The sequence below is a fragment of the Triturus cristatus genome, chromosome 5_1 (assembly GCF_964204655.1).
Source record: "Triturus cristatus chromosome 5_1, aTriCri1.1, whole genome shotgun sequence".
NCBI classification, from domain to species: domain Eukaryota; kingdom Metazoa; phylum Chordata; class Amphibia; order Caudata; family Salamandridae; genus Triturus; species Triturus cristatus.
In genome coordinates, this window is record NC_140587.1 from 202421755 (window position 1) to 202442233 (window position 20479).

The window sequence follows — 20479 nt, forward strand, 5'->3', positions numbered from 1 at the left end:
AAGACTGTTAGCGCTCTAGTTGTTCTTTAGAACACTCTGGGAAGCTGCAGTAGAACACAAGGAAATCAACTGACAGGCTGCTCCTGTTGAAATATAACAGGAAGATATTTGAGATGTCACTTAAAACATGTCCTATTTTTTCTTTCTACAGCACTAACCATAAAATATTATGACAAAATGAATCCCACCATTGTGTTCCTTTTTAAATTCAATGTTTTAAGTGTTACCAGTTTATTCCAATCAAGATGGCTTCAGGTGTGCCATACTTTTGCCATAAGTAAGGCTGTTAGCGCTCTAGTTGTTCTTTAGAACACTCTGGGAAGCTGCAGTAGAACACAAAAGAATCAACTGACAATTAAAAATTTGCGAACAATCGTAACAAGAATTTTCAATTCTATTAAGGACAACAGAGGCGAGGATTATGCTTCTCATTTCCATACTTTATTGCAGCAGCGAATAAAAAAACATCTTTTTTATTCAGTTAAACTACAAATCCCATGCACACTCTGTGCCATACAACCATAGAGACTGTCCCTATATAAGGTCCAATAGAGGTAAACACTTCCTCTTTCTTTGCGAAACTGCGAACTGTTAAATCTGACATCTTCAATAGACTCCTTTATCTTGAACTGAATCAGAGAGGAAAATCTTTCAAAGAACCAAACATCATGAAGGCCAACATGGAAACTTTGGAGCCAAGGAACGAGTCCATGCCCTGAAATCCTGGCGAACGCTCGCCACACGTCGACGGGGAGAGAATCCTCTCAGCCATACCATGAAGAAGGAGGCACTTCTCACTTGCCATTGGAATCTGAAACAAAGAAAAGTTTCCTAATAACGTGCATCACCAAATTATGTTCGATCATTAAGAGCTTATAACAATGGGTGGGGGAATATATCAATCAAAATGCAACAGGAATAAGATAATAGCAATAATCGTACATTCACATTCATGAAACAAAGTAACACATTCCGGGTGGGATAATCCTCGCCTCCGTTGTCCTTAATAGAATTCAAAATTCTTGTCACGATTGTTCGCAAACTTTTAATTCTATGTCAGGACCGGAGGCTCCGATTATGCTTGTTTAAAGCTTAGCCATCACCACTGATGCAATATCTACAACAGGTTTGTAATAAAAAGATTTAAAAGTAGACTCAGATGACCAATCAGCCGTATTCATGATGTCGGCTAGACTTACTCCTAGGGAAAAAGACTTAGATGCCATCGCGCCCCTAACAGAGTGAGCGCCAAACTTAGAGACATCAATGCCTGCTTCATTCATGATCCAACGCACCCATCTCGCTAATGTAGCCGAAGTCACCGGGCAAAAAGGCTTTTATAGTGCAATAAACAGTTGACCTTGCATGTCTGAGCAAAATTCAGAGGAACTCACCTCGTACGCCTTTATACATTGCACAACACATAACTTTGGATTATCCGGAAAAGCCGGGTAAGACACCGAGGTGGAATTACATTTGGTACATCTGGAAATAGTAAAAGTGACCCCTTCTGGGGAAAAATGATGACCAGCGAGATCCAAAGCCCTGATATCAGATACTCTCTTGCAAGAGACCAGACATAACAACATAGCCAATTTGGCTGAAAGTTGCTTCCTCGACAGGTACTTGTTAGCTGGCCAAGTTTCCAGAAACCTGAGTATCACCGTAACGTTCCACAAAAAAGAATATTTCAGACACAGAGGTCTGACCATCTGGATGCCCCTAAGCAAATTACATACCAAGGGATGTTCTCCCACTGGTTTGCCCTCTTACTGAGCGTGCCCAGCCGAGATAGCGGATCGTAAATTGTTCACTGTCCTATACGCAGAGCCAGATGATGACCATGGAGACATTAGCCGTAGTGGGATCGACGTCCCGTTGAACACACCAGGTACACCACCTGTTCCATGTTGATGAATACTGCTTGTGGGTATTAGCAGACCATGCCTGCTTGATGAAGGCAGAAGCGTCTGTCGAAAGGCCTGGGACTTGCCATCTGTCCCTGAAACTCGCCACGCTACCAGAGGCAGCTGTCCTGCGTCCACCAAAGGGTGAGGGACCTTGTGAGGGTCCAGCAACAGGTTCCATCTCTGTGGAAGGAGAATTGGTATCGCACAGGACATTTCCAGAACAATCGGGAACCATGCCTCTGCTCTCTACAACGGTGTAACTAACACCAGGACCGCCCGTTGTCGTCTGGCTTGAGCCAGGACTTTGGTTATCATAACAAAAGGTGGGAAGCCATAACACAGGACTGGAAGCCAGGTCTGAAGGAACGCATCTGAGGCCAGAGCCTCCGGATCCGGACACCAACTGTAAAAATCTGGGAGTTGCTTGTTGAGCCGTGACGCAAACAAATCCAGTTAGCAAGGGCACCATAAGTGATTCAGCATATGGAAAATTCGAGGGTGCAATCGCCAGTCGCTGTAGTCCTGGAGATAACGGGAATGCCAGTCGGCTACCTCGTTCTTGCCGCCTGAGAGGTACTCCGCCACTACCGACAGTTTGTGTTGTAGGCAATAGTGCCAAAAGTTTTTGGCAATCTCTGCTAGGATGCGGAACCTCTTACCCCATAGTTTGTTCACATATCGGACTGCCGAGACATTGTCCATCCGCAAGAGAATGCAACAGTCTGTCTTCTGAGGGGAGAGGCTGCGAATCGCGAACGAGCCTGCCAGCAGCTCCAAGCAATTGATATGAAGGGAGAGTTCCTCTGGAGACCACCGTCCCCCCGTCGAGATCGGACCGCAGCGGGCTCTCCAGCTCCAGCGACTGGCGTCCGCCTCAATCACTACCTCAGGTTTGGAACTGAATATGGCTCTGCCATTTCACGACTCCATGTGGTCTAGCCACCACAACATTTCCAACCTCGCTTACTCTGAAAGAAGGATCTGCATATACGAGGCCTTTGCGGAGATGTTGAATCTTCAAACGTTGGAGTGCTCGGTAGTGAAGGGGACCTGGAAAGATGGCCTTGATCGAGGCGGCCAGCAAACCCACTACCCGGGCTATAGACCTCAAGGACACAATCTGCCTGCTTACAATCAATCTCAATTCTTTCTTGATCGTATTGATCTTGGATGTGGGCAGGAGAAGCTGGCAGCTGCGTGAGTCCACCTGAAAACCCAGAAACTCTATAGACTGTGTGTTATGTTATGTTATGTTAATTGCACTTATAGAGCGCGCGATTACCCTTGGGTGCCCTGGCGCTAAATACTGGTACCTGGGAAGTCGAAAGAGTGCTACTGCAGGAAAAGCCATGTCTTCAGGCCCCTACGAAAAGATAAAAGATCCGGGGCAGACTTAAGAGAGAGTGGAAGCTCATTCCAAGCTTGAGAGGCACAAAGGGTAAAGCTCCTGCCTCCCCAGTTTGCTTTTTTTGCCTTGGGGACTTGCACTAGTTTAGCACTGGCAGAGCGTAACGCTCTACCCAGTGCATACCAGTGGAATTTTCGTTTAAGAGATTCAGGACCAATGCCATTAATAGCCTTGAAAACAATACAGAGTGCCTTAAAGCAAACTCTCTGTTTTATCGGGAGCCAATGCAATTTCCTAAGCTCTTCTTTCACGGAAGCAAATTTGGGTATTCCAGAGAGCAGTCTGGCTGCAGCGTTTTGGACTAATTGAAGCCTGCACATTTGTTGTTTTTGTATGTCCAGATACAGGCTATTACAATAGTCCAATCACGACGTTATCAGGGCCATGACTACTGTCTTAAGATTGCTATCAGTCAAGAAGGTTTTAATTTTCCTAATGATTCTAAGAATCATAAAGCAAGCAGACGTCACCAAACTTACTTGATCACCCATAGTGAGTGTATTATCCACTGATACCCCAAGGTTTCTAGCCTTCCTAGTGGGTACAGGGCATGATCCCAGGTCTTCCGGCCACCAATCCAGTGTCCATACCAGTGGATTACTCTCAAACTTCATGACCTCAGTCTTGTTGAATTGCGCTTTAGACAATTGGAGGACATCCAACGAGATATAGCACTCATGCATTCGTGAAAACGATCACCGATTTCTTTCTCATCTCCCCTGGTCAGTGACAACACTATTTGGGTGTCGTCAGCATATGAGGTGAGCTGGAAGCCAAATGATCTGATGACTCCTGCCAGTGGTGCCACATATATATTAAAAAGAGTTGAGCTAAGGGAAGAGCCCTGTGGCACCCCACAGGGGAGTGTAAATGGTCTAGAAGAATAACCATCCAGATCCACCGTTTGAGATCTCTCAGCTAGGAAAGATTGTGAGGGTTTCCAAGCTGGGCCTTTGACCCCAATCTCAGACAACCGGTCCATCAGTAATTTGTGATGGACCGTGTCAAAGGTCGCAGATAGGTCTAATAAAATTAGTACTGCACTACCGCCTCCATCAACGGCCTCTCTGACTTCCTCAATGGGTTTCAACAGAGCCAACTCAGTACTATGATCTGCCCTGAACCCATATTGCGATGGGTCCAACAAGTTATTACGATGAAGAAATGCACTGAGTTGGATTCTGACATAATTAGTCAGAATTGTTGCAGAATAAAACAACATAAATTCCTTACATTATATTGTAAAATTCAATTAGATTTGTACAATTTGTTATTATCGTACACTTGTTGCTAGAATAGGGCTGACCAACATTTTTTGACCATGGTGGTCCATTCTCAGCATGTACTTGTTGCATATAACAAAATTGTTTGCAAAATCAGTATTAGGTCAACATAATTGACATAACCATTGTATTGGTTTAACCAAATAGTCAATTACCCAATAAGATAATTAGCCAAATAAGCAATGCATATAGTTCTGCCCCAGTGGGCATTTATGTTGTTTTATTCTGCAACAATTCTGACTAATTATGTTTGTCAAATTTGGTATTTACCTTTAATTATTTCAACCCGTATGACACACTATACGAAACTACTAGTCTGTTGTCCAGTTTTATTGTTGTAGTTCACCATGTGATTTGTTCACATTCACAGTTAAAAAAGCCATGGAAACTTTATTGAATTACTAGTGAACAAGCCTGCAGGACAGGCGAAACGCGTCTAGCACTTTCAGCTGGCATTAAATAGTTTTTGCGCACAGACACGGCGTCGATTGCTTTTGTTGAGAAAGTTTGGTGAATTACTCATGACCGTGTTTGGGAGGTCATTACTTCGACGCGCCCTTTGGTTTCGAGGCAACGGGTGTCCCCATCCATCTGTGGAGTGTATATATATATATATATATATATATATTCACTGAAAAAACCATAGGTTTCACACATGTTATAGTTAGCTGTACATTTCACTTGTAAAAAACCAATGAAATTGCCCCGTTATAGTTAGTGCAGGCAACTATAACTCACGCGACTGCAATCCTCTGCTGATGCTAATACTGTATTTAGACACTTATTTGCCCATGTCTTCTTCCATTAAATTTTAGCTATACATATATTACAAATATTTTTTTTTCATAAAGACACATATGTCATCAGCAGAAGATTGCGGTCGCGTGAGTTATAGTTGCCTGCACTAACTATAACGGGGCAATTTCATTGGTTTTTTACGAGTGAAATGTACAGCTAACTATAACATGTGTGAAACCTATGGTTTTTTCAGTGAATTTGCAAGGTTTTTTAAATGCTAATTCCTAACTATAACGTGTGTGAAACCTATGGTTTTTTCAGTGAATTTGTACGGTTTTTTAAATGCTAAGTTACTTTACGCCATTCGTGGCGTGCGCGCCCAGTTAACGCAGTTCGTTCCGTGCGCGCACAGTGAGCACCGCGCGCCCACTTTACGCAGTTAGTGCCGTGCACGCACGGTGGTCACGCGGTGCGCTGCGCGCACCGCGTGCCCACGTTATGCGGGATGGGCCATGTACGCACGATGCGCTTCGCGCACCGTGCGCACATGGGGGACATATTATGCGCATCTTTGTGAAATTTATTCTTTGTTAATTTCTTATATGTCATAAGCCATGTACAAAAGGTGGCCTTCGGGTACCATTTGCACACGGGGTGGGGAGAGTGTGGATAATTTTTTTTTTTTTAATTTTTTACCGTACGCGTACGGTAAGCGTAATCGGCGATTTTCCGAAAAAAAAAATTTTTTTTTGGGGGCTTGGGGGTTGTTTGGGGACCCCTATATCAATGCTGGGTAGTTAGGATCTCAAGAAACTGCCTCTTTAGACACTTTTTGGCTTCGTTTTTGCTGCCCAACTCAGAGAGCGAGAGAGAAAATGGTGGCCGCCGCTTCCTGGTTTCGACCGATTCGAATGTTTACTAAGATCTAAGAGCCAATCAAAATCGCGCTCGCGCACGCCACCGTACGCGTACGGTAAGCGCACCGTAAGCGCACCGTAAGCTGGCTCAGATATATATATTGATTTAAAGGCTATTTTCTCAGAATCTACTGAACAGATTTACACCAAACCTACAAAAGGCACTTCCTTGACCTGAGGACTACCTCTCTGCCAAATTTCAAGTAATTCTGTTCAGCCGTTCGGGCTGTAGCTGTGTCTAAAGGTCCTATGGAAAAATGCATGGGAAAAACGCGTTTTGGGACCCCCCTTTTATCTCAGCCCCCGCTTGACGAATCCCCCCGAGACTTTCAGGGTAGGAGCGGAGCGTAGAGCCCCACCTATTTTGAAAAATTCGCGAGGATTCGTCGACCGGCGCCAAAGTTATTCAAAATAGAATGTTGCGGATTTCCTATGGAAACGTGGTCCTAACTATAACTACCTACTGGCGACCGCCAGTAGGTAATATATATATATATATATATATATATATATATATATATATATATATATATATATATATATATATATATATATGAACCGTAACCAAGGGCTCAGGGAGCTCGAAACGCGTTGGTTTAGATTGCTGTAAATGAACCATTTTATTTTGGATTAAAACATTCGTGAAAAGTCTTCCACTGAGTGCGCTCCATTTGTTCTCCAGTTGGAGAAATTCTCGCAGGATTTATTCTGGCGTGGCTCAGCCGAGGAGATAATGCACCATCCATTAAGTAAGCGCCACACTGCCAGCAAAAGTGAGCCCTCCCTAGGGCTTTCATAAGTCCTGTGGGGGCCAATGCTACCCCCTCCTATTTTTATATTATGTCCCCGGGACCCACCCGGAGGCTGTAATAAAATAGCGCTGGGGACTGTGCAATGGTTTTTTTTTTAAATGTTACCACAGAATGGCGACCCTGTCCTGGCTGCGTGTTGGCAGTCAATCATATTTCAGCACAGGGACTGTCAGGTCTTTGGAGGATCCGCATTCCTATATATACAAATTTGTTCTTTTAATAACTTCACAACAATTGAAGAAATGCACACCAATACACAAAAAGGTCACTTTATGGACCAACAGCTACCTTTCTGACAAATTTGATGTAATTTCGCTTAGTTGGTCCAGAAAGTGTGCTTTTTGTGACTTGGTGTAAATCTGTTCAGTAGTTTCAGAGATATTTAAGTTAAAAAAAATATCGCTATCTGAGACCCCAAAATCCTACTGAAACCCTATTGAAATTTGATTGGCTGCCAGCACTTCAAACCAGGAAGTCACAAAAATTTTTTTATAAATAAGAAAATGGGGCAGGGTAGAAATACCATGTCCCGGACCCACTAGGCATGTGGGGGGGGGTCACTTTGAAACCTTTCACCATGGCCAACAAGCTATTTTATAACTTGCGCGTCTGCAATGCACTGCTTATGACCTCACATATTACATCACTCATGACATGGTCAGTGATATCACTCGTAAATCCACTCACACAACCATTCACTTACCCATATAACCACTCATACAACCAGTTACTCTCCCATATAGCAAGTCACATAACCACACACACCCATACAGCTACTCAAACACCCACTTATTTACATACAAAGTAACTCACACAACCACTCACTCAACCAATCAGCCTCTCGACACAGCCACTCACTCACACATACAATCCCTATACACTCACTCACACAACCACTTACATACACATTCACACATCCATACAAGCACTCACACATCCCTGTACTCACCCATACAGCCATTCACACCAATACCCACTCTCCAATACAGTCACTCACACACCAACTCACTTAACCAAACACCCACTCAAACAGCCTCTCACTCACTCATGCAGCCACTTACACACCCATCCACTCACAGATATTCAGACACCCACTCATTCCCCCATACATTCACTACACACCCACTTACCCACCCATTGGACCACTCACACTGCCATTCACTCACCAATACAGCCACTCACACAGCATCTCACTCTCCCACACAGCTACTCACACACCCACTTATACACACCCATATGCACAAGCATACATATAGTCACACAGCCACTCACATGAGATGTATCAAACGTAGTATCATCTATTAGTAGTACACCTAGTATACTACTTTAACTTTTGTAGTTCCTTGGTATAAATGTTTAACAATCATTAATTCTTACAAAATACTTACACTTAGTGGATGGTGTCACCAGTGATGTCAACAGTGATGTTATTTGAGATGTTATCAATGATGTCATCAGTGATGTCACTGACCATGTCAGGAGTGATGTAATATATGAGGTCAGAAACAGTGCAATGCGGGGGCCTAAGTTATAGTTAGCTGAGGTAACTATAACTGCCAAATTTCACTGGTTTTGTACGAGTGAAATTTGAACCTAACTATCACGTCCCTGTAACTTTTGTTTTTTTCAGTGAATTTCAAAGGTTTTTTAATTCTATTTGCAAACTATAATGACCCTGCAATCTTTGGGTTTTTTAAGTGAAAAATATAAGATAGATAGATAGATAGATAGATAGATAGATAGATAGATAGATAGATAGATAGATAGATAGATAGATAGATAGATAGATAGATAGATAGATAGATAGATAGATAGATAGATAGATAGATAGATAGATAGATAGATAGATAGATAGATAGATACCAATATAGTGCAAGGCTCGCCTTCTCTCTTGTCTGAACAAATTAAGAAAGACTTGAATTAAAAATTAACAAACACCAGCTCCAAACATATTGAATCTGTAAATGTGTAGGCTTGCATCTTTAATGAAAACCGTTATGTCTGACTAAGTGGGATATGCCTTTGATTAAATATCTTCTAAACATTTATGGCAGCCCTTTAGGATGAAAAATGTCTACATTTAATTAAGCCTTTCATTTTTTATTTACTTTCTATTTACAGATAGAGATTAATTTAAAATGTCAGGAAAGTATTGCAGTCAGAGCTAAGCAAATCACAATCAAAGTGCCCTATCTAGTTCAAGATTTTTCATTCTTTTTCAAGATTAACCTTCTTGTGCTTCTGTGCCAGTCACAGATACACTTTGGGAGCAAGTCTACAGTGTCAGTAAATACAGATTTTGTGGAGTGACAAACTACACAATCAGGTGTTTTACCACACCCCGCCAAATCGGTGCTTAGCACACAGGGAAAATATGAAGTACGATAAATGTTGCAAACCGAAGATACCACATTAGGTATGTAATATAAGCAATATTTTTTGTGCATGCAAATTGAAACTACTGTTTCCTCTCAGATAGAGCCCCTTCAGAGATTAAAAAGTGTGGATACTACTTTTGGACTGAAGGAATCATGTCTGGCACCCCATGTCTTCTATGTCTACACAACTGAATCTCCAACAACCAGTAAGGTTGCCAAAAGTGAACAGTGATGGTTTTATTGGAGACATCTGCGTAAAATATGAAGAGCAAATGTGTGCAGATGGAACAGCAAGTTCCTTAGTCCTTCGTGAGAAAGCCATCTCGCGTCGGTCATGGATATAAATAGGGGTCCCATCTGGTTCCTTGTAATCAAAGTTTACTAGAATGAAGGGGGGCACCAATGCTTTAGTCCTCATGAGGAGGCGTATCACCAGAGGTGTCCGGGACTCTGATAAAAAGATTCCATGGCTGTAGAAGTGCTGAATGCGCATTTCATTGTTTTTAAAACAGAGAGTATGCAACTTAACAACATAAGTCTGTTTGAGTTTTGGCTTTTGACCATGAGCAAACTTAGCTTAGAGTGGTATTTCTTGAAGGAAATTTCTGAATAAAAGTCATTGTTATGTTATGTTATACATTTTTAAAGTGCGATGTTTACTCCAACAGAGTGCACCGCACTAGGATTGCCCTACATAAACATCAGACAGAAATTAAGAAGGAGAGACTGCACATGCGGAAAGGAAGCTACCAACTGAAACCAGGAGCAGAAAAGGCCTACAATAGCAGTTTTCTAGCAGTACTGAAAATAGGTCAGCCTGAACAAGCAGATTTTAAGATTTTTCCTGAGGGTTGTTTCTAGGGTTTCTTATCTCAAGTGAAGGGGCAGTAGCCTGCTCTGTGGGCCTAGGAAGACAAACGTGTTGTCATAGCAACAACTAGCAGAACAAAGGGCAGCCTTAACACCTATTTACAATACCTGATCCAAATGGGGCTGTCAGGGGCTGCTCCCCTCCTCTGATATGGGATATTTTCTGGCAGTGGGTGAGGGCATGATTGCGTAGGGTTTACTATACTCCTTAACCTAGATGACCAGGAGGTAAGCTAAAACTGACAATTTACTACAGTGGCCATTGCCATTACACCCAGTAGAAAAAGGAAGATGGTACAAAAGGTCACCATGGGGCAAGACCTGGATTCAAAGATCAGCCTCTGGTAACAAGAGGAGAGAGGCACCATTGTGGTCTGGTTCTCGAAGTGAATCTGGTTCCCTTGGAAGCTTCTGTTCTTTCCAGAGCGAAAACAGTTATCTTGGGTGGGGCTGTTGCATATAAGCCCCACCCAGGGGTAGAGTTAGTGCACTCAAACGTAACTGAATGAAGAATGAACAACTCCTGAGGTCTGAGAGGACCCACATCCATCAACAACCATTGATGATTCAATGAGTCGTAGCACCGCCTAGAGAAGGGACTTCGGTGTGGTACTTAACAAACTCACGGGTGAATCATGCAACAAATAAGAGCCCAGGACCTTCAAATCCATGTGGTACCCAAGAACTTAAGGCTAAAATATCATATCCTTTCTGTTTGATTGCGCAAGACTGCGGAGAGGGTCTAAAGGCTGGAGCAAATGCTTTTAAGCCTCCGAATGTAACTGGGCATAGTAAAGACTAGCATATGTGCATGCAGGACTATAGAGTACTGAAAGTTAACAGATATGCATGACTGAGAACAGACAAGTGTATATCCATATGAGACATTTGAGTATAGACAATGCTATATTGGAATTGTGCAGGACAAGTGTATAGCTGGTGCTCTGCAGTCATCAAAATAACCTTCTCATATGCTGCTGTTCGCTGTCTGTCATTACTGGTGCAAGTTATAACCATAGCACTGTGACAGTAGGAGACATTGAGCTATGGAATTAGGGTACACATTCGGAGAAATGAGGCCCCTGTGCAGAATGCAAGTGATCAAATGTGTGCCTATTTTGCAGGTTAAGCTAGGTGTCGGCAGGTGGGAGATTCTGAAGCGTCTGGCTAAGAGCATAGGTAGGCTGAGTTACTCAAGGATAGAAATGTATGCATGTGACATGTAATGTGTTTTGTGTGGGAATCTACCTATTTCAATGGTTTATCAGTCAGTCCATTGAGGAACTGGTATGGAAGGTGTCTGTAGTAGAAACACACCAGCATAGGAGGAACAGAAGCAAGGTCTGACCCACTGTATCTCTCATCCCATTTCCACTTAACCTTAGACAGTGCAACCTCAGTCTTATTTAATCCAGGTATTGGTTTCACTTCTTGAGAGCAGGGCTGGACCAGCTACACACTTCGTGATACCCTCAGGGTGGAAGACAGGTACATCATCTGTCATTTCTTCTCAGAGCCCACCTAGACCAATTATTTCCATCCATACCAGTACAGAAGCCCAGTTTCAGTCATACAGAGCAAAAACACCTCATTTAAATAGGGGTGTGGCTAATAGCTTCTCTCTAGCTCCTCCACGGGGAAGAAGGGTTCATTCATCTTAAATTTAGTATCTCTTGGAATTTATACTGTAAAGCAAAGAGGAAATTGTACAAAAGGATTGAGCATAGGGTGAGAAAATAGTTGTGATTAGGTTGGGAATATTCTCCAATCATAGGCAAGTGCAAAGAAAAAGACTGGCAGCTAAGCAACACCTTCTCAAACCACGCCTGCACCTCAGAAGACTACACCTGAAGAAGGAGGCCCTGGTGGAAGAAAGGTGGCTCCTGCTGGAAGAAAGGGACTCAAGACTAGGCCTGGGCGTAGTTCGCGAAGTAGCACTTCGCAAAGCTACGCAAAGTACAGTTCGCACTACGCGAGCTACGCGTAGCACTTCGCGAACTGCGTAGTACCTTGTTCGCACTGTGCCAGATGTTGTTTTCAATGATTGCACAGTGCGGACAAGCAACCGGCACTGTGCAATCATTGAAAATGGCATCTTGCACAGTGCGAGCTGTAGTTTTCTGCTGCTCGAGTAGATTTTTACTCGAGCAGCAGCTTTCTCAACGCGAACTATTCGTTTCTCATCGCGAGCGGTCGCGAGCATACGCGACCACTCGCAATGAGAAACCTGACCTTCTCGCGTTGGGAATCTCGCCGGGAGGTTTATTTTCCATGCTCGCGATCGCCAACTTGATGTTGCTGATCGCGAACAAGGAAAAAGTCTCGCCGGGATGTCATTTTGCTTGCTCGCGGTTGCCAACTTGACGTTGAGGACTGCGAGCAAGCAAAAAATGACCGCAGCACTACGCAACACTACGCTAAGTGTGTTCGCACTGTGCTACGTGCAGTTCGCGTAGTGCGAAGTAGCGCGAACTTCACAAACTTTCTTTTCAGAATCTTCAGCACAAAAAAACCAGATGTGATGATAGAGTTTATTTGCTCTGAAAAAGATAATTCAGTGTCAAATATGACTCCCAAATGTCAGACTTTCTGGACCGGAGTGAAAAGTAGCACCTCTGCTTTGTCTGTATTCAATTTCAGACAATTATTCAGCATCTACAGTGCCACTTGGGACATGCAGTTACAGAAATGTCTGGCCTCTTTATCTATGTCTGATGAGAAACCACTATCTGTGTATCATCGGAGTAGGAGACCACAGCTAGTCCCTGACTTTGAATAAGCTTGATGAGGGGGCTAACATATACATAAAAAAACTTGGGGCTGAGGGAAGACCCCTGAGGAACACCACAAGGTAAAGAGAAAGGTGATGAACTCATTTTCCCCAGCTCCACCTGTTTCTGTCTAGTGCTCAAAAATGAGCTTAGCAAGGTCAGAGCCGAGAAGATGAAGACATTTTAAGAGGACTGAATGGTGAACGGTGTAGAAAGCGGCAGAGAGATCTAATAGGATAAGTGCTGCTTTTCTACCCTTATCGATTACCATTCTAACTTCCTCTGAGGCTGCTACCAGGGCAGATTCATCCTAGTTATTTGCTCTAAAACCATACTGCGAGGGATCGAGCAGCAAGTTAGCATCCAAAAATGGTAAGACCTCCTCATTCAGTGATTTCTCAATAATTTTAGCTGGGAAAGGTAGACGGGATATTGGTCTGTAATTTTCCATCTTCATTGGGTCCAAGGAAGGTTTCTTTATCAGTTGCAAGATGGAGCCCTTTTTCCATATATTCGGAAATTTCCCTGAGGTCAATATCTCATTAAAAAGTCCCATAAGCGGGCCGGCAACCACATTGGCAACTTGTTTAAAGACTTGTGGTGGACAAGGATCTGATGGAGCTCCGTATTTAATGAGCACACATCGAAATCTGTCATTTGGACTCACGGAGCGCCATTTGTTCAGAAAGCTCTCCGGGACCGAGTCGTTTTGAGGGCTTTCCTAACAAGATTGGAATCAACCCCTTAGTCTTCAAAGAATGCTATCTCCAGAACTGCCATAACTATAGATATGGTTTGTGTTATTCCAACTGATCACAGACAGCATAATATTATCATAGTTTTAGGGAGGAGAGAAACAAAGTCTCTGTTTATGATATGATACATGTGGATAAAGGCTACCACAAACTAAAATCAGAGTTAAAATGCGGCAGTTTAGGATGGATACAGGTTTTCCAAAGTCAGAAGCCTCAAATGCTATTTATAACTTCACAACCAGCTTTGCTTTCATGTGTAGAAGATCAGGTGCTTGTGAAGCATTGTTTATAGTAGGCTACAGCCGTGGGGTGCGTTGATGTGATTGCAGTTCGACATCTCAGCAGATATTCTTCTTGAAATATTGTTTATCAAAATACATCTTTAAGAGCTTGAAGTTCAAAACTATCTTGCTTTGACTTGGATGCCACATGTTCTCATAAGTCATGGCCTTCTGCATGATGGAGAGAAGTAGTAATCTAGGTGTTGTGTCACAGGGATTTTTTGTCTGCAGTTTCAATCCGGTTGGGCCTGTTGGGGAGCATTGTACTGGATGTTGTTTTGAGCCCTCACTGGACGTTTGAAGTAGTGCCACATCGATGTATGTCTAGGTTATTGGTGCCATTAAGCAATGGCTCCCAGTGTGTAAATGATATGACCTATGTATGGTTCTACTGTCATCTTCTCTTGTAACCGGTTAATGAAGTTTTAAATTGTTTTGTGTTCTTTCATGTTATGTCAACATTTTCCCATGATGGCATTTCATATTTTGTGTATTATATGCATTGTGTGTGCTGTGTTCTATCACTGCTATCATGCACTACACTGCTTGACTATGTGTGGACTGTATCTTAGAGATTAATTTAACTTTCTTTCCTATATTGATACATGGTAATGTCCACTAGAGGAGTGTGTGCACATGTGTGAGCAAAGTATTTTTTGTGTTGTGGCACCACGCTGTGGAGATGTTGGGGTCAGCATTCCTTTACTTTGGTTATACAGCGTCCTTGTACCAATTCCTATTTGCTGTTTTTGCATTTGCAGTTTATCATTTGTTGTAATCTATTTCTTGGCAGAAATGGTCATGACTGTGTGTGTTTGTCCGTATATGAGGGCCAAAGTTTTGGGTAAGCCGTATGGCATTGTATTCATGGTATGAGGAATCTGGTCATGATCTTGATCCATACTCTCCCGAACTTTATTGTGTGATTACCAGGCAAAAGAAGTCCAAGGCAATTGTGTAATATATAAAGTCTTTATTTTGAATTGACTTTTTCAGATAGTAATGACAAACTTCAGCTCAACCAACGCGTTTCGGTCTTCTCAGAGAACTTCATCAGGGCTTAAGGTATGACTTAGCGAAACCTTGATGTCAGCAAGTGGATCGGTTTCAGAAGTAAATGCTTCAGTGTGAAGTGCTGGGCACAAATGGGCTAAGCAGTGCCCAAAGCCAAGGGTTGTGGGTAAAGCAAAAGAGTTCTGAACCCACCTTGGCACTGGTCATTTTGACATCTTCTGGGCACTCAAATTATTGGTCCTTACCAAATCACCCATCACAAACACTCTCCTTATCCTTTTTGATTTTTCATTGTGCCTTCTCACTTACTTGGCCTGATGTTTTTGTACCCTGTTCACCAATTTCTCCTTGTCCACATGATGTGTGCATCCCTTGAGCATCCATGGGGAGAGACTCTTGTCCCCGGCTGTCTTCCTTTCTTGAGCATAAATAGAGTCTCCTTGATGACAGAGATGGGTGTGGTACAATAACTCCATAACATTTCCTTTACAACTTCCTTGCAATCACAGCCACTACTCTCACTCAACTGAACACACTCCTTCAATACCCCATTGAACCTCACAATGAGGCCCTTCTCTCTGGGGTTGTAAACCGCTGTGGTATGGTGCACTATATCCATCTTGGACAAATAAGTTTTAAAACTTTCTGCCATAAACTGGGGCCCATAGTCAGTTACCAATGTGTCAGGGCATCATTCCTTGCGGAATGTTTGATCACAAAACTCAATGACATTATCTGCCTCTACTTTACTTGAAAACGCCACTTCAGGCCACTTAGAATAATAATCAATCATCACAAGGGCAAAATGCATTCGTTATGCCTTTAGGAGAAAAGGGTCCTCAAATTTCCATGGCTACCCTTTCCCATGGTTTACTGGGAAACTCGGTGGCAGCAAAAGAGGATTCTTCAACCCCAAGGGACTTGTTGTGCCATGGTCCCGCTCACTTCCTGTTATCGGAAGCGGAGCATTCAGTGAACTTGCCGAAACTCCTCCCCCGGGAGTCCGCCAGGCAGGTTGCCATCTAGCTGTTGAGATCGGAACAGCGGACGTCACCTGCCGGCCGACACTTCTGGCTGGATTTGCATTTTAGGTTCGAAGACGCCCACACCGGCGCTTCGTCTACAGCCACGGAGCTTCGCAGGAACGCTGGTGCGTACGCGAAGGCTCTATCAGCAACCGGAACCCTTGTCCGGACCGAGCAAGGGTGCCCAAAGCTTCGGACCACGGCAACTCTCTCCTTGTTTCCTTGTTGTTTTCTCACACGAGCGCAGGAGCGCTTTACTTCTACCTCTCGCAACTCGTGCGACGGCACGGAGTCACGCTTGTTTCTTGTTTCCCCACACCAGCGCAGGAGCGCTTTCCTTTTACCTCTCGCGACTCGTGCGACGGCACAGAGTCGCGCTTGTTTCTTGTTTCCCCACACCAGCGAAGGAGCGCTTTACTTTTACCTCTCGCGACTCGTGCGACGGCACGGAGTCGCGCTTGTTTCTTGTTTCCCCACACTAGCGCAGGAGCGCTTTACTTTTACCTTTCGCGGCTCGTACGATGGCACGGAGTCGCGCTTGCTTTCTGCCCCCTTCACCAGCGCAGGAGCGCTGTACTGCTACTTCTCGCGACTCATGCGACGGCACGGAGTCGTGCTTGTTTCTTGTTTCCCCACACCAGCGCAGGAGCGCTTTACCCTTACCTTTCGCGGCTCGTGCGACGGCACGGAGTCACGCTTGCTTTCTGCCCCCCTCACCAGCGCAGGAGCACTTTAATTTTACCTTTCGTGGCTCGTGCGACGGCATGGTGTCGCACTTGCTTTCAACCCCCACACCAGCGCAGGAGCGCAACTAAAGGGTGCTGCGAATACGTTCTAGAATAGATTCGGCCCTTGCAGGCACCTAGAACAACAGTGGAGGTTCTGACCCCCTACCATCTTCAGTACCAGCGCTGGAGCACTTCATTCCCAGGTGACTATTGGTGCTTGTGTCTTGTGATGCCTATGTCTGCCCCCTGTACCTTGTGCAGCTGTTACTTCCTCCTCCACTCTTGCCCTTAGGTTACGCCAACACAAGACCCAAAGAACCGCGTCATCCACCACATTGCCCTCACCTTTTTCCTTGGCAGCCTCCTCCGGTCCCCTCTTCGACCTGGCTAGTATTTTCGGTCTTTCCGGGTAGAGAAGGGCGCAGGAGGTGGTTGTCCACATCGTCCCCGTGGGATCTCTTCACAAGCAGAAGGTAAGACTTGTGGGGACCTGACAGAAGACGAAGCCCACGTTACACATCCCACCCGGATGACATAGATAACCCCAACGTCACCCTGCAGGACATAGCTGCCATACTTGCTAATATACAAGCGGAGAATCGTAGCCTACGACACGACATAACCACCTTACAGGGACAGGTAGGCTCAGGCAATACAGGACCTTGGGGAACCTCCCCTATGTACCGACCCAGGCAAGAGGGAGTGTTGAGGCCTCCCTTGTTTAACCCAGGGGGTCCCCCGTCTGCTACCTCGACTACTTCCCAACCTGTGCAGGAGATAGCCCAACCTGCTGTGCAGCTGGCCGCACCAGAATGCTTTTACGGCGATAGCTCAAAATACAGCATATTCCTTAACCAATGCCATCTACATTTTATGGCCAGGGTTACTGCATTCCCAGATGACGCCTCCAAAGTTGCTTTTGTTTTCTCCTATCAAGGAGGCGACGCCGCTCAGTGGTCCATACCTTTGGTGGAGAACGACGAACCCCTGTTATACAACTTTCCAGTATTTAAGGAAACCATGCGACGTATGTTTGCCCGCCATACGTTTGTGCAGGCTGCGGACAACGAGCTGCTTAATCTCAAGCAGGGCAATACGGATCTGTTGCATTACATCACCACGTTCACGCGCCTGGTGGTGGAAGCCCGCTGGCCAGAATCCAAACAAGTATCGGTGTTCTATAGGGGTCTACGGGTTGAGTTGAAAGACCTCATTTCCCAAATGACAGACCCACCAGAGGAAATTGGCCCGATTATTTATATGGTAGTCAGACAGAACTATCGTTTACCGGAGCGAAGAACTGAAAAAACCAAGGGAGGCGAGGCCAGAATCCCTGTGTACAGAGACACGATGAAAACCCGAGAGACCCCAGAACCCATGCAGATCGGCGGCGTTCGAGGCCCCTTAACCAAAGAAGAAAAGGAAAAAAGGAGGAAGCAGAATTTATGCCTGTATTGCGGCGACGGTCACTTCGTTCGGGACTGCCCTGCTAAACCCCGCCAGCCCAGAGAGAAAACTCCTTACGTACTCCCTATCGCCCGAGGAGAAGGGTTGGGAAATGGGACCACCCAGTAGCAAACGGGGTCTATCTACTGGACTATCAGCTGAGAAAAAACAGACCCCTACCGCCTGTACCGATCACCATCACATGGGTGTGCCTGTGTCCTTACATTCCTCCACAGGATCGTCTTGGCAAGTCATTGCATTAATAGACTCGGGAGCAACCCGGAATTTCATTGACGCTCAATATATGACCGGCCTGGGCATGCAAAAACAAACAAAAAGAAAACCCGAAACAGTCAAGGCATTGGAGGGTACGGACCTGACCTCAGGACTAATCCGATTCCAAACTGAAGACCTGAAGATGGTGCTGGAAAACCGACACACAGAGACCATCACCTTTGATGTGATTGATGCCCCACAATTTAGGCTTATATTAGGCCTTCCCTGGTTGGTACAACACAATCCCCTCATTAACTGGGCAACTGGAAAGACTATATTGGAATCAGTTCATTGTGTTCGTTTGTGCTATCCCTCCGAGGGGGAAGACGTCACGAGGACGATCCAAACCTGTACGCTGCCTCGGGACGGGATGGGTATGGTCACTCACGAGGCAATACCCGAGGAATACAGGGACCTGGGTCAAGTGTTTGATGAACGAGGTGCCAACACACTACCCCCACATCGCAGCTTTGACTGCAGGATCGACCTTATTCCTGGGTCCACGCTTCCCTGCAGCCATGTCTACTCCCTCACAGAGAAAGAAAACGACCACCTCCGTGTCTATCTCACCCAATACCTACAGAACGGGTTTATTCGCCATTCCAAATCTCCCGTATCTTCCCCCTCTTCTTCGTGACGAAGAAAGAAGGCGACCTACGCACGTGTATCGACTTTAGAGCGATGAATGCCTTAACGATCAAGAACAGGTATCCCTTGCCATTGATACCCGACCTATTTGATCAAGTAAAAGGCGCTGCCATATATACCAAACTGGATTTACGATGGACCTATCATCTTGTCAGAGTCTGTGAAGGGGACGAGTGGAAAACCGCCTTCAGAACACGGTACGGGTTATTCGAGTATCGTGTCATGCCCTTCGGGCTCTGCAATGCCCCAGCCGCTTTTCAATACTTCATTGACGAGGTATTGAGGGATTATGTCAACCAGTTCTGCATCGTGTATATTGATGACATACTGATTTACTCCGCAGACAGGAAGGAGCATCTACATCACGTGCGGGCCAGACTCCAACAACTACTGCAACACGGGCTGTACGTAAAGCTGGAGAAAAGCGTGTTCCACACCACGAAAGTGGAGTTCCTGGGACACATTCTAACGCCAATAGACGTGAAAATGGACTCCAAAAAGGTTGACACCATATTGCAGTGGCCATCCCCGAGTTCCGTGAAGCAAGTCCAAAGATCCCTTGGGTTCGCAAACTACTACCGCCGCTTCAATGCGGGCTTTTCCCGGATTGTCACCCCCATCACATGTTTGTTACGTAAAGGAGCACGATTCATAGGGGACGTCAAAGCAGAACAAGCGTTCCGAGAACTGAAGACCCGGTTTACCACGGCCCCGGTGTTGAAGCACCCCGACCCCAATCGCCCCTTCATAGTAGAGGCCGATGCCTCACAGAGCGCTCTAGGGGGGTGTTGTCACAAAGAGACAGCAAAACTGATCTGCTCCACCCGGTGGCCTACTACTCCAGGAAGCTGCAACCAGCAGAATGCAACTATTCCATCAGAGATAGAGAGCTCCTGGCCATCAAAACGGCCTTTGAAGAATGGCGCCATTACCTAAAAGACGCTAAACACACGGTGACCATCTACACCGATCACAGAAATCTACGGTTCGTCCGTTCAGGCAGGGCCTTGACGGCGAGGCAACTACGATGGACACTGTTCTTCAACTAATATGATTTCCAGATCACCTATCGACCCGGAAGGGAGAACGCCAAGGCTGACGCCTTGTCCAGGCTGGAAGAAATTGAAGACAATGTAGACACCACGAAACCAGTACCCGTTATCTCAGTCCGATGCTTCCAGGGGGCGGTGACCTCCTCCACCTTCCTATCACAACTGCA

General features: G+C 45.0%; 1 long non-coding RNA gene across 2 annotated transcripts in view; it reads right to left on the reverse strand.

Annotated features, from left to right (window-relative positions):
* Positions 1–419: 419 nt before the first annotated feature.
* LOC146830640 (uncharacterized) overlaps positions 420–20479 on the reverse strand; it is a 258204-nt gene continuing 238144 nt past the window's right edge. For both annotated transcript variants that reach the window (XR_014961179.1, XR_014961180.1), the window contains exon 4: positions 420–811. This is a non-coding gene — a long non-coding RNA (uncharacterized LOC146830640). The remainder of the gene's footprint in view (positions 812–20479) is intronic.